Source organism: Lissotriton helveticus, chromosome 2_1 (genome assembly GCF_964261635.1).
Source record: "Lissotriton helveticus chromosome 2_1, aLisHel1.1, whole genome shotgun sequence".
Taxonomy (NCBI): domain Eukaryota; kingdom Metazoa; phylum Chordata; class Amphibia; order Caudata; family Salamandridae; genus Lissotriton; species Lissotriton helveticus.
The window spans coordinates 109,255,995-109,267,280 of record NC_136059.1 but is presented as its reverse complement, the minus strand read 5'-3'; positions in this window follow the sequence as shown (position 1 = coordinate 109,267,280).

Here is an 11,286-nt window from a genome sequence, read left to right as displayed (position 1 = left end):
TGACATGCAAAGTGGGCCCCAAGATGATCCCTATCTCCTATTAGCTGTCGCTAACTGGTGTTAGCGACAGCTAGGTAATAGGGCGATACATTTTCGCCACTTTAGCGGGAAAAATTTCCGCTAAAGCGGCGAAAAGGCCCTTGGTAATATGCCCCATGGTCTCTTATCATATCAGCAATACAGGTTCTAACAAGACCTACCTCCGGTATTCCCCAACACTTAATCCAGAGTAACAGAGGTGCAAGCCCAATCGAGTCCTCCAAATACAGTATTCCAAGTTCCTTGCGGCATATAAAAGTGACAATACTTACAGCAACTGACAATAATCTGTGTATAAAATGGTTTCAATGCGCTGGAGGGTCCCCACATTGCAGTCACCTCATAGCCCTAAATGATATAGCCCGCTGAGATACACTTCCTTTTGTATAAACCTAACATCTCTTTAATTGGGTTGTGCCTTAATCTACTTGCAATTCTAGTAATATTTTTTTTATTAAACATTGCTTTGGACCCCTTCTCTATGCCATATTTGGCCCTTTGGAACCCCATCTGCCTGGCCTTATTCTTAAGGGGGGCATGTAGCTGGGCCAATATTGATGCCTTGGCCCCACTCACCGGGACCTCGCAAAACAGTAACATGGGAGGGGTGCACGCAGCCCCCTTACCGGGCCAATATTGGCCCCAGGGACCCAATCCCCTGGGGCTTGGCCAAACACTAAAGGGGGTGGGGGGCACAACGCCACCCTCCCTGGACCAATATTGTCCCATGGACCCATCTCTTGGGGCCTCGCCACACACTAAAGTGGGACGGGGCACACAGCCCTCATCCATGGTAGTGAGGGAACATTATTGCCCGGTAAGTTTGATGTGTGAAGCACCGGGATGCATGCAGAACCGTTGGGCATATTATCAAGGACCGGTGTTAAAATTATCACCGTTTTATCGTCGGGAAACTGTCGATAAAGCGGTGATAATGGGCTTGATAACCTTGTTAATTCCCATAGAAGCCGTGGTTAACACCAGAACATGGGCTTCTAAGGGAATTAACAAGGGCGTATTATCAAGCCCCTTATCGCCGTTTTATCGGCAGTTTCCCGACGATAAAACGGGGGTCGTTCTTTCAGCTTTAAGGCCCCCCAGTTGTGGAACGCTTTGCCCCTTGCTTTACGCAGCATTCCGAGCCTGCTCCTGTTCAGGAAAAACCTGAAGACCTGGCTTTTTAATCTTTAGGCTATTTTTCTTTTCACCTCACTTTTTGTTTTTTTTGTCTGTTCTCTGTTATGTTTTTTTAACTGCTGAGCCGCCCTCTGAAAGCGCCGGGACACTCTTGTTGAGTAGCCGTGCGCTATATAAATAAAATCATAACATAACATAACATAACATAACATTTCCTGCTGATAAAACTGCGATAATTTTAACACCGGTCCTTGATATTATGCCCTCTTATTCTTCTTCCGCCTTTTTTGATCTGACCTCTGCATGTATTTTCCAATTTCAGGAAATTTGGGATGGCCCACAATTGGTCGTGCTCGATTATATATTTGTTGACTAAAACGAGTCTTGGGACCTCTAAGTGGTTGGTCCTCCTGGACTTGGAGATCTCAATGCTAAAAGTTGGACATTTTTCATTATCATCCATCACTTGTTTGATGTTAATAAAATGGAATTTGCAGAATTACTGAATGGCTCATTTGGAATTTTTCACAACAAGAGACTAGTTCTTCTTTTTACTCACCATGGTCATAGTGTTGGGGGTGGCTCTATCACTTTTCCTCAGTAATGAATTTGCCACGTTAGGCTGCATATGAACGAACAGTATCCTCGAGTCATTTTGAAGGTGCAGGATGTTTTGCATAGTGTTAACTCCTGTGGGTGCCTGGCCTCTGATTTATTACTATCAATATGTATTACCACAACTTTCACCGCTCACAACTGTTGCTGTTTGGACCCTTTGCCGCTTCTGTGCATACCTGTTGCCGCTAAGTCTGGTGTCTTTGCCCTCCCGCCTCCCGCAGCCGACCCCTGCTCCACCTCGGGGTCTGGCAGCCGAGCGGAGCGCGGTGGAGGGAGCGAGGAAACTACATATCCCAGCATCCCTAGCGGCGCTAATCGCGCCAAACGCGCGCCAGGAGGCGCTCAAATACAGAGTCACCCCGGTCGAGGGGGGGAACTTTCACCGCTCACAACTGTTGCTGTTTGGACCCTTTGCCGCTTCTGTGCATACCTGTTGCCGCTAAGTCTGGTGTCTTTGCCCTCCCGCCTCCCGCAGCCGACCCCTGCTCCACCTCGGGGTCTGGCAGCCGAGCGGAGCGCGGTGGAGGGAGCGAGGAAACTACATATCCCAGCATCCCTAGCGGCGCTAATCGCGCCAAACGCGCGCCAGGAGGCGCTCAAATACAGAGTCACCCCGGTCGAGGGGGGGAACTTTCACCGCTCACAACTGTTGCTGTTTGGACCCTTTGCCGCTTCTGTGACTACCTGTTGCCGCTAAGTCTGGTGTCTTTGCCCTCCCGCCTCCCGCAGCCGACCCCTGCTCCACCTCGGGGTCTGGCAGCCGAGCGGAGCGCGGTGGAGGGAGCGAGGAAACTACATATCCCAGCATCCCTAGCGGCGCTAATCGCGCCAAACGCGCGCCAGGAGGCGCTCAAATACAGAGTCACCCCGGTCGAGGGGGGGAACTTTCACCGCTCACAACTGTTGCTGTTTGGACCCTTTGCCGCTTCTGTGCATACCTGTTGCCGCTAAGTCTGGTGTCTTTGCCCTCCCGCCTCCCGCAGCCGACCCCTGCTCCACCTCGGGGTCTGGCAGCCGAGCGGAGCGCGGTGGAGGGAGCGAGGAAACTACATATCCCAGCATCCCTAGCGGCGCTAATCGCGGCAAACGCGCGCCAGGAGGCGCTCAAATACAGAGTCACCCCCGTCTCGCGGGACGCCGGGCGAAGCCCGGGCCAAGGGCGGGCCCGTTTCAGCCCGTTCCAGACTGAACCAGGCTGGGCTGGGCCACCCCTCTTTACATCTCTTCCCCGGGGCTGTGCCCCAAAGGCACTGTCCTCGAACTATTGATTGGGATATTTTGATTGTATAACCGGGCGACTTTATTTGTTACAATCATGACTAGGGGTTCAAGGAGTAAAACTGCCTCTAAAGCTGCTTCTTTTACCGGCCCTATCGATCTATTTATTTCAAAAACAACAGAGGCCATTAACCAGAATATCGCCGTTTTAGAACGACGGGTCTCTCAGGACCTTGCGATTGCCCGTAGATCCTCTCTGGGCCCCATAGCGTCTGCCCTAACACCATTACCATCCCTTACTCCCATTCCTATTTTAGTACAAATAGGCACTACAGCACAAGTACACACCATCCCTAGTGCTGTGGACCTATCAGCTACTAACCTGTCATCGGAAATCGATATATCGGATAACCTTGAGACAACTCCTGACCTTGAGCACATCCTATCCGATAATCCGGCTCAGGATTTAGCACAGGCCAACAAGTTAAGGGGGGTGAGAGAAGGCGCTGTCCCGAAGCAGCCTGATGAGCATAATAAGGGGAATTGTAAATTAAATCCCATTGTTACTAGAACTAATAATGGGTCCAGTGATCTACCATCTAAAACTACCCTTTTTAGTACTAATCTTGGAGCATCGGTTCCATCTGTTGCACAAGACTCCAATTCGGTTAACGTAAATGTCACAGCAGGTGATTCCATCCCGACAAATAATGATCCATTACAGCTTCTTGCTAACTTTAGGGATTTATTAATACGCCATCTTCAACCCCTAGAGAAGAGCATTATGGCAATAGAAAAGCAACTTGCTATCCTCCTTTCCAAACCATCTAATCAGCCTGGGGTGGGTACTGTTATAGCAGGAGGGGCCACAACCGTTCCTAGTTTGGGCTCTAATACGGTTAATTCAACTAGACTGCTGGTTACATCAGTAGCACAGGCAAAAACCAACGAGTTTCCAACCCCTACTTTAGTCTCTGCCCCGAACAAGAGTATACCTCCTAAATCTAATGCTACGCCCATATCGCAGCCCACATCTCAGGCTTACACACCAAGTCAACAAAATCCTACTCAACCCACGTCTGTAGTTATACCATCAGCAGCCATACCATCAGTTGTTAATGCCATTACAACACAGGGGTCAATGCAGCCGCACCCAGATAAACCCGTGATTCCCCAAAAATCACATCATGCAGATGCCAAGAGGGGGCCTAGGTACAAACGTCCGGTTCATCTCCCACCGGAAGTTTCACCCTTCACAGTAATCTTAACGGGAGTTCCGGAACTCCAAGTGGGTACTGATGAACCCTCCTGGTCACTTATGAATAAAATCCTTCAATGGCTTAGCATTAACAGGCCACTACAGCCTGCTAATGCTTGTAGAATATCCTCTGTCCGTAGGGTCTCATGGGTGGGGTCGAGTGCAAAGAGTATTCAGGGGGATTGTGTCATTGTTACCTGTGTTGACGCATCCTCTGTGAACCACATTTGTTCTTGGCCAGAGCTGGAGAAAAAAGGAGGAATCGATACCCGGAGGCTCTCTTTTTTCTATCCCCCGGTACTAAATTTCCATGCCCCAACATTTGCTGCCAATTGGGTTATCCCTCACGAACAACCCTGGAATAATGGTGGCCCCTGGTTGACACAAAAGAATAGGAACAGGGATTGGCCTCTGTGTCCCTGGTTTCCCAATAAAGGCCACCCTATGGTGAATGGATGGCAAGGCATCTATACCAGCAATAGGTACGACTGCCTGGAGATGGTCGACTGACATAGAGCTTCATTTCATTCTGGTCAGTTGGTCACTGAGCAGTCTGGTTTAGCCTATGAATGTCAGTCATCTGCCAAGGTCAGAGTTCCCGCATCACCTACGCCGGTCTGCATACCCACTGCTGGTAGCTATATAGATCCCCCTCCATCTTATAATGTAGCTAGAACTACTCCAATCATTACTAATTCTGGTAAAGTATCCAATTGTAACGGTCCCGATACCAGTACATCCGTTGACGGCCCTAGTCCAGGCCCAGTCGCAAGTATCCAGGTAGCTAGTTCAGCTTTATTCTGTGTTACCCAGCCAGAGTTGGCCATCGCTGATACAAGTAAGCCCGTTGGTATTTCCTTCATTTCTTGGAATATCGCAGGTATTGCCAGCAAAATAGATACACCATTTTGGACTAAGTTTATTGGGGATGGATACGACTTAATCCTCCTCCAGGAAACCTGGTGTGTGGACCATATTAATATTGAAGGCTACTCATCGCACTGCGTGATAGCTACTAAATCCAGCTCGGGCAGGGCCAAGGGGGGCCTTTTGTTGCTTCTGTCTAATAAGTTGACTAACTGTATAGTCAGAAATAGTACGTCAGTTGGGACCTACAGTCAGGTTGTAAGGGTGGAATGTAGAAAAGGTATTGATTTGGTTATAGTTAACTTCTATAACAATATCTTTGATGCCACTAGAGGAGATATTTTACCACCTCTTGAAAAAGAAATTGTTAGGGTTATGGGAATCTCGAAAAGAAATGCAGAGGTTGTCTGGGCAGGGGACTTTAACTTACAGCCCTGTCACTTGTCCAATGGGAATCCCTGTGGTCTTGGATCAGCTATGTATAGCCATCGGGGGGGAGTGGAAGAGAGGGAGGATTTCCTCCACTTCCCACACTGCAAATATGGTTCTATATTGAATAACATGTTAACCACGCTAGACTTGACCCTGTTAAACTGTAATAAAAACATTCAGGCAGTTACATGTCCCACCTTTACTGGCAGGGATGCTGGGTCATTTATAGACCACATCTTGTTGTCCAGTAGTGGAGATTTCTGTAAATTACATGTTAAAGAAGAAAGTCTCAGTGACCATAATAGCATCTGTATATCCCTCCTAGGGCATGGTAATCCAACAAAGTCAGTTGAACAATGCTCTACTGAGCTAGTACCCATCAGACCGAATGGTCTTAGGATCAGATGGTCTGGTATTAATTCCAAGGAAAAACAGAAGGAGGTCTTAACCAACTGCAAAATTCAAATCAGTTCTTGTCTAGACAATGAAATTAACTCTGGTTCCCTATTATCACTTTTTATTACCATCAATAGTATTATCGATGGTATTTTTACTAGGGTCCCGGGACCCAATAGAGGTCGAAAGCAGGGGTGGTTTGATAAACCCTGTATACTTGCCCTCCGGGAACTAAAGAAGGCATTAGGCATCAAACCACGGGATAGCGAGGGAATTAAACACCTTAGGTCTAACTATAAATTAGCAATTACCGACAGAAAAAAGGTTCTACAAAGTGAGGCCTGGGATAAGTTAAAAGAAGCTGCGGAGACCAAAAACTGCAAACTTTATTGGGAAACCATTAACAGTCCTTTTCTCAATAAAGATGGTATCCCAGAACTAACATCCTACGTTGCATGTAGTGACTGGATTACCCATTTTTCTAACATCTTTAACCCTGAAGGGTTATCTTCCGAGTCACCGTCTCCCGAGATTACCTCCTGGTCATCTCTCCCTTTAGGAGTAACACTAGAAGAAGGTCATGAGGGACTCTCTAATAGCAAAGGAGGGAAAGCTCCTGGCCCAGATGGGGTCCCGTTAGATCTATATAAAGCCGAACCAGATCTGTGGGTCCCCATCCTGGTGAGGATCTTTAATTGTGCGGCAGAAGCTGATTTCCCTCCCTCCTGGGGCCAATCTGTCATTATTCCTTTGCATAAGAAAGGTAGTAAAGCTGAGGCCTCCAATTATCGACCAATCTCTTTGTTGGACGCCTCGGTAAAGGTAATGAGTAGGGTTTTGCTTAAAAGGTTAGAAACCTGGGCAACCGAATCGAACATTTTAACCAGAGTCCAATATGGTTTCCGGAAAGGTATGGGCACTTTGGAACAATGTGTAAATCTGGATCTTTTAATTAATAAATACACTGTGGCCAAAAATGGTAACCTTTTTTTTATGTTTTGCTGACTTGAGCAGCGCATTCGATCTAGTTAACCATGTTATTCTTTGGGAGGTTTTGCTAGAATCTGGGGCACCGAGGGAAATTGTGCACTTTTTAGCTAGACTTTACGAAAAACTGTCATGTAAAGTGCGCTACGACACCCTAGGCGAATGCACCCCCTTTTTCAAAGTTTCACGGGGCATCCGGCAGGGATGCGTTCTGGCCCCTCTTTTATTTTCCCTATTTATCAATGGTGTTGATCGTACTCTGGTTGACATCCAAGCAGATGCCCCTTTGATTGGAGGAAAACCTGTCCCACTTTTACTTTATGCAGATGACGCTGTTCTTTTATCTCGCACACAGAATGGTCTCCAGCGTCTAATCGATGGTTTTATGTTGTTCATTCAAAATAGGAGGCTTTGTGTGAACAAATCTAAGACCTATGTCATGTCATGTGGCCAGGCAGCAAAAAAGACAAAGCATACCTTCTTTCTGGACAAAGATAGAATGACACATGTTAAAAAATTTTGTTATTTGGGAATCACATATAATTGCAGCGGGACTTGGTCTTCAGAATTTGATACTATTAGATCAAAAATGCTGCGGTCCACCAGCAGCATTTTTCGATTTGCCTCTAAACTTGGTTCAAGAAGCATCCCAGACATGATTAACATATATAATGTTCAATGTGTCTCTTCCGCGCTGTATGGGGCTGGTGTATGGGGCCACAGTGAAGGTATATCTCTCCAAAGGGATGAAAATAAGTTTTTAAGGAGATTACTATGTGTCCCCCCCTCCGCCTCGGTTCAATTGATTCATGAAGAGGTCGGGGTCGAGTTTATATCTGACTTAGCAGCCGTTCGGCCACTCTTATTGTGGCGTTCTATTTGGGCTAAGCCGGAGACTCGATTCACTCAAGATATTATCCTTGATTGTATAGGTCTGGACCATTCTTCACGTATACAGTGGTTAAGATACATTCACTTCTGGTATCACTTTTTATTTAATATTGATGTGTTACTTGATCCGGAGCAGGCAGTCTCTATCCCAAAAAAAGAAATTAAGTCAATGTTCCTAAACTTTAAAAAAGCTGAGCGAGATAAAGTATATGGTAAGCTAGATACCGTAAAGTTCTATAAGGACTTGAAATTAACCCCGGGGCTTCAACCTTACCTTGTGAACGTGACCCGTCCCTCCCATCAATTTGTATTAACTCGTGTCAGATTGGGTATAGTTCACCATCTGGTCGCGTTTCCGCATCAGAAAGCCAGATCTGAGATACCCTGTCCATGTGATAATATTTCACGTCAGAGCTGTTGTCATTTTTTACTCTTCTGTAAATTTTTTTACTTTTTTAGGGTAAAATATCTTAAACCCATTTTTAAAAAGTATAATACCCGATCTACAAAGGATGCACTGACATTATTATCCACATTGGAGAATGAGGATATCTGCTTCTTTTTGGCTACTTATATTTTAACGTGTACAGCTGCCAGGAAAAGTATGATATTGTAAACTTTCTCACACTTACCTGTCTGTACCTGTGTTGTACAGCTGCCAGGAACTGTATAGTGCTGCTCTACTCTTTACATTCCTGTCTGTACATATAAAAACGTTTTTATATATTTTATCTATTTTAGATATTGATGTGTACTGCTTGAAATGTATGATCCCCTGTTTCCTCCAGATTTACCTTTATTGTTTGTTAGTCCAAATGGCCCAGTTTTATCCTTATCTTTACCGGTATGTACAGCTGCCAGGAAACTACACCTGTTGTGATAAATTTCTGATTTCCTGTCTGTACACCCTTTCCATATGTTTCTTACTTCCCCTTGTAATACCTGTGTGTGTATAGTGTATTATAATACAACGTATGTATTTTTATTATGCTTGTATGATTTGTATGCGCAAATCGAATAAAAGCTTATGAAATTGAAATTGTATTACCACAAAGGTGTTGGTGATCTTATGGAGACCACTATATATTTACATACATTTTCTGTGTTTTCCAGTCCTTCGCTTTTATTCTTTTTTTTACTGCAGAGATTAATCACGTGTATGCTTTAGTTGAGTAAGTCATTTAGTTGGAGCTTAATAAATCATGTTTGAAGCATACACGCTACCTCTTTTGAAGACACAAGACATTGCATTGTGTAAGTATATTTTTTGCAATAGAGTGGTACGCAAGGTCAGGCATAATGCATGTAGTTTAAATCTTGTGCTCTGCTATTGGGAACTCTTCCAGTTTTTGTAGGAGAGGTAGCCAAAGGGCTCCTGCCTGTTCAGGACCTATATGAAGCCAACTCATTCCAGTGACAGACTATGGGGCATATGTACAAGCCCCTATCGCCACCACCACAGCACCTATATTGACATTGTGGTGGCAATAGGGGCTTTCGCCTTATGTACAAGGCAGCGTTAAGCCACTTATCGTGGCTTAACGTTGCCTTGTACATCAGACCCCCTATCATGCAATGGTTAGCGTGAAAGGGGTGGGCAGTGGGTGTTGCGGGGGGCATTCCGCCACAACACCCATTCATGTTGACGTTGCCCCTATGTACAAGGGTGGCGTACACAGGAGGAATCTCCAAAATTAAGACCAGGTGAAAACTGGTCTTAACATGGAAAAATGAGGAGAAATGCATCATTTCTCCTCGTTTTTACTTTTTCCCTGTGTGCTGCCTTGTGCAATACACATGGAAAAAGCAAAATGCCATGGATTGTTTATGGCGTGCGTGTACACAGCGGTAATGCACTCACAAATTCAACAATACTCTCTAGTCTCAATAACTCAAAGGTACTCTGGTTGGTGTGCTGATTCTGAAGTGGATCTACCTGGCCACATATTCAGAAAGAACATAAAAACTAGGACAACCTGTCCTAGACAGAATCTGCACTACCTTTGTTTACTCCTGCCGATTGAAAACTAATGTAACCATAATTAATTGAATCATTCATACGAAATATAACAAGTTTACAATTCGTGCAAAGGTGCAAAATCAATTTAAATAATTATATGAAAAAACAATTTATCCAGCGTTGTGCGTTGCTTCTTTTATTCAAAAGCAATGTTACTTGAACTTCTGAAATTTTCAAATAGCGTGGATTTACAAGCTTGTCAATGGCAAATGTCAATGGCAAATCCCAATGCATTTGGGGTGCTGGTTGCACCCTTCTTCAGGGGAAATCTAAAAAACATATAACAAAATCAATATGGCTACTACATATCAATAAAGAGACCTAGCAATCATCCGGTGGGATTTATTGTGCATACGTGGTCCATGTCAAGTACAGTTAAAAAGAATAAGAGTGGCAAGAATTAAAAGGCTGAAGCATGGTCATGAGTTATACAAAACGACTCTCTGCAAAAACTCTCTAAACAATGTGTGTGAGACCTCCTCCAACTTCTGGGCTAACACCACACAAGATGCTTGGATCGCTGCCTGATTTGACTCCGAAACTGTAAATCTATTCTCCATCTCATCCTTAAGTGCCAATAAAATTTCCTCCAAAGACCCAGAAGGTGTTACTGGATTCACTAGTTCAGGGGAAAAACCTTGTTGGACATCATGACCCTTCAATGCAGTAAACCTGTTTGAGATGCTAACCATAGGATGGATGGCAGAGAGATGGTTCCCAGAACTCTCTGCCTCTGCTAAACCATTCGAGGCACCGGATATATCAGGCGACTGCATAGTGCTTTGAGGCGTAATTGACAGACCAGGACCCTTGAGCAGAGCAGAATTCAATGATATATCAGAATGCAACCTGCTGGGGTTAAGAGAGCTTTCCTTATTAGGACCTCGAGTTGTAGGTGTAGACAGGACCTTGTAGAATGTTTTCAATGAGGGGGTTATTTTTGCTTTAGAGGTCGGTACTTTCTTACCTCTACGCCTCCCTCTTCCTTTAACACCAACGTGCTAACACCCTTATTCTGTTTGGCTGACACTCGAACTTTAGAGATGGGGGGGGGGGGGGGGAGGGGCGGGGGGGGGGGGGTCTCGATTTGGCAAAATTGTATCAATATCGGAGGAGGACTGGACTGCCCTGGCACGCAAAGTGTATCTGCACACATTAGGTATCGAAAAACTAACTTGCTGAGCTTCACTTGTCTCCATACAATAGGGAGTCCCCTCTTGCTCGCCGGATGCCCAGGCGACCGTAAGAAGTTTCTCCTGTCGACAAAAATGCACATGGCAAGGAAGGAAGTCCCGCAAAAGCCGAAAGATGCCTTTAACTTCCTCCCCGATAGACGCCTCAGCCTTATTGCATAAACTAGACTCCAGGCGCCCTACCTGGTTCTCTTTTGTAACATGCACACGTCACTTTTCTCTTGTAACAC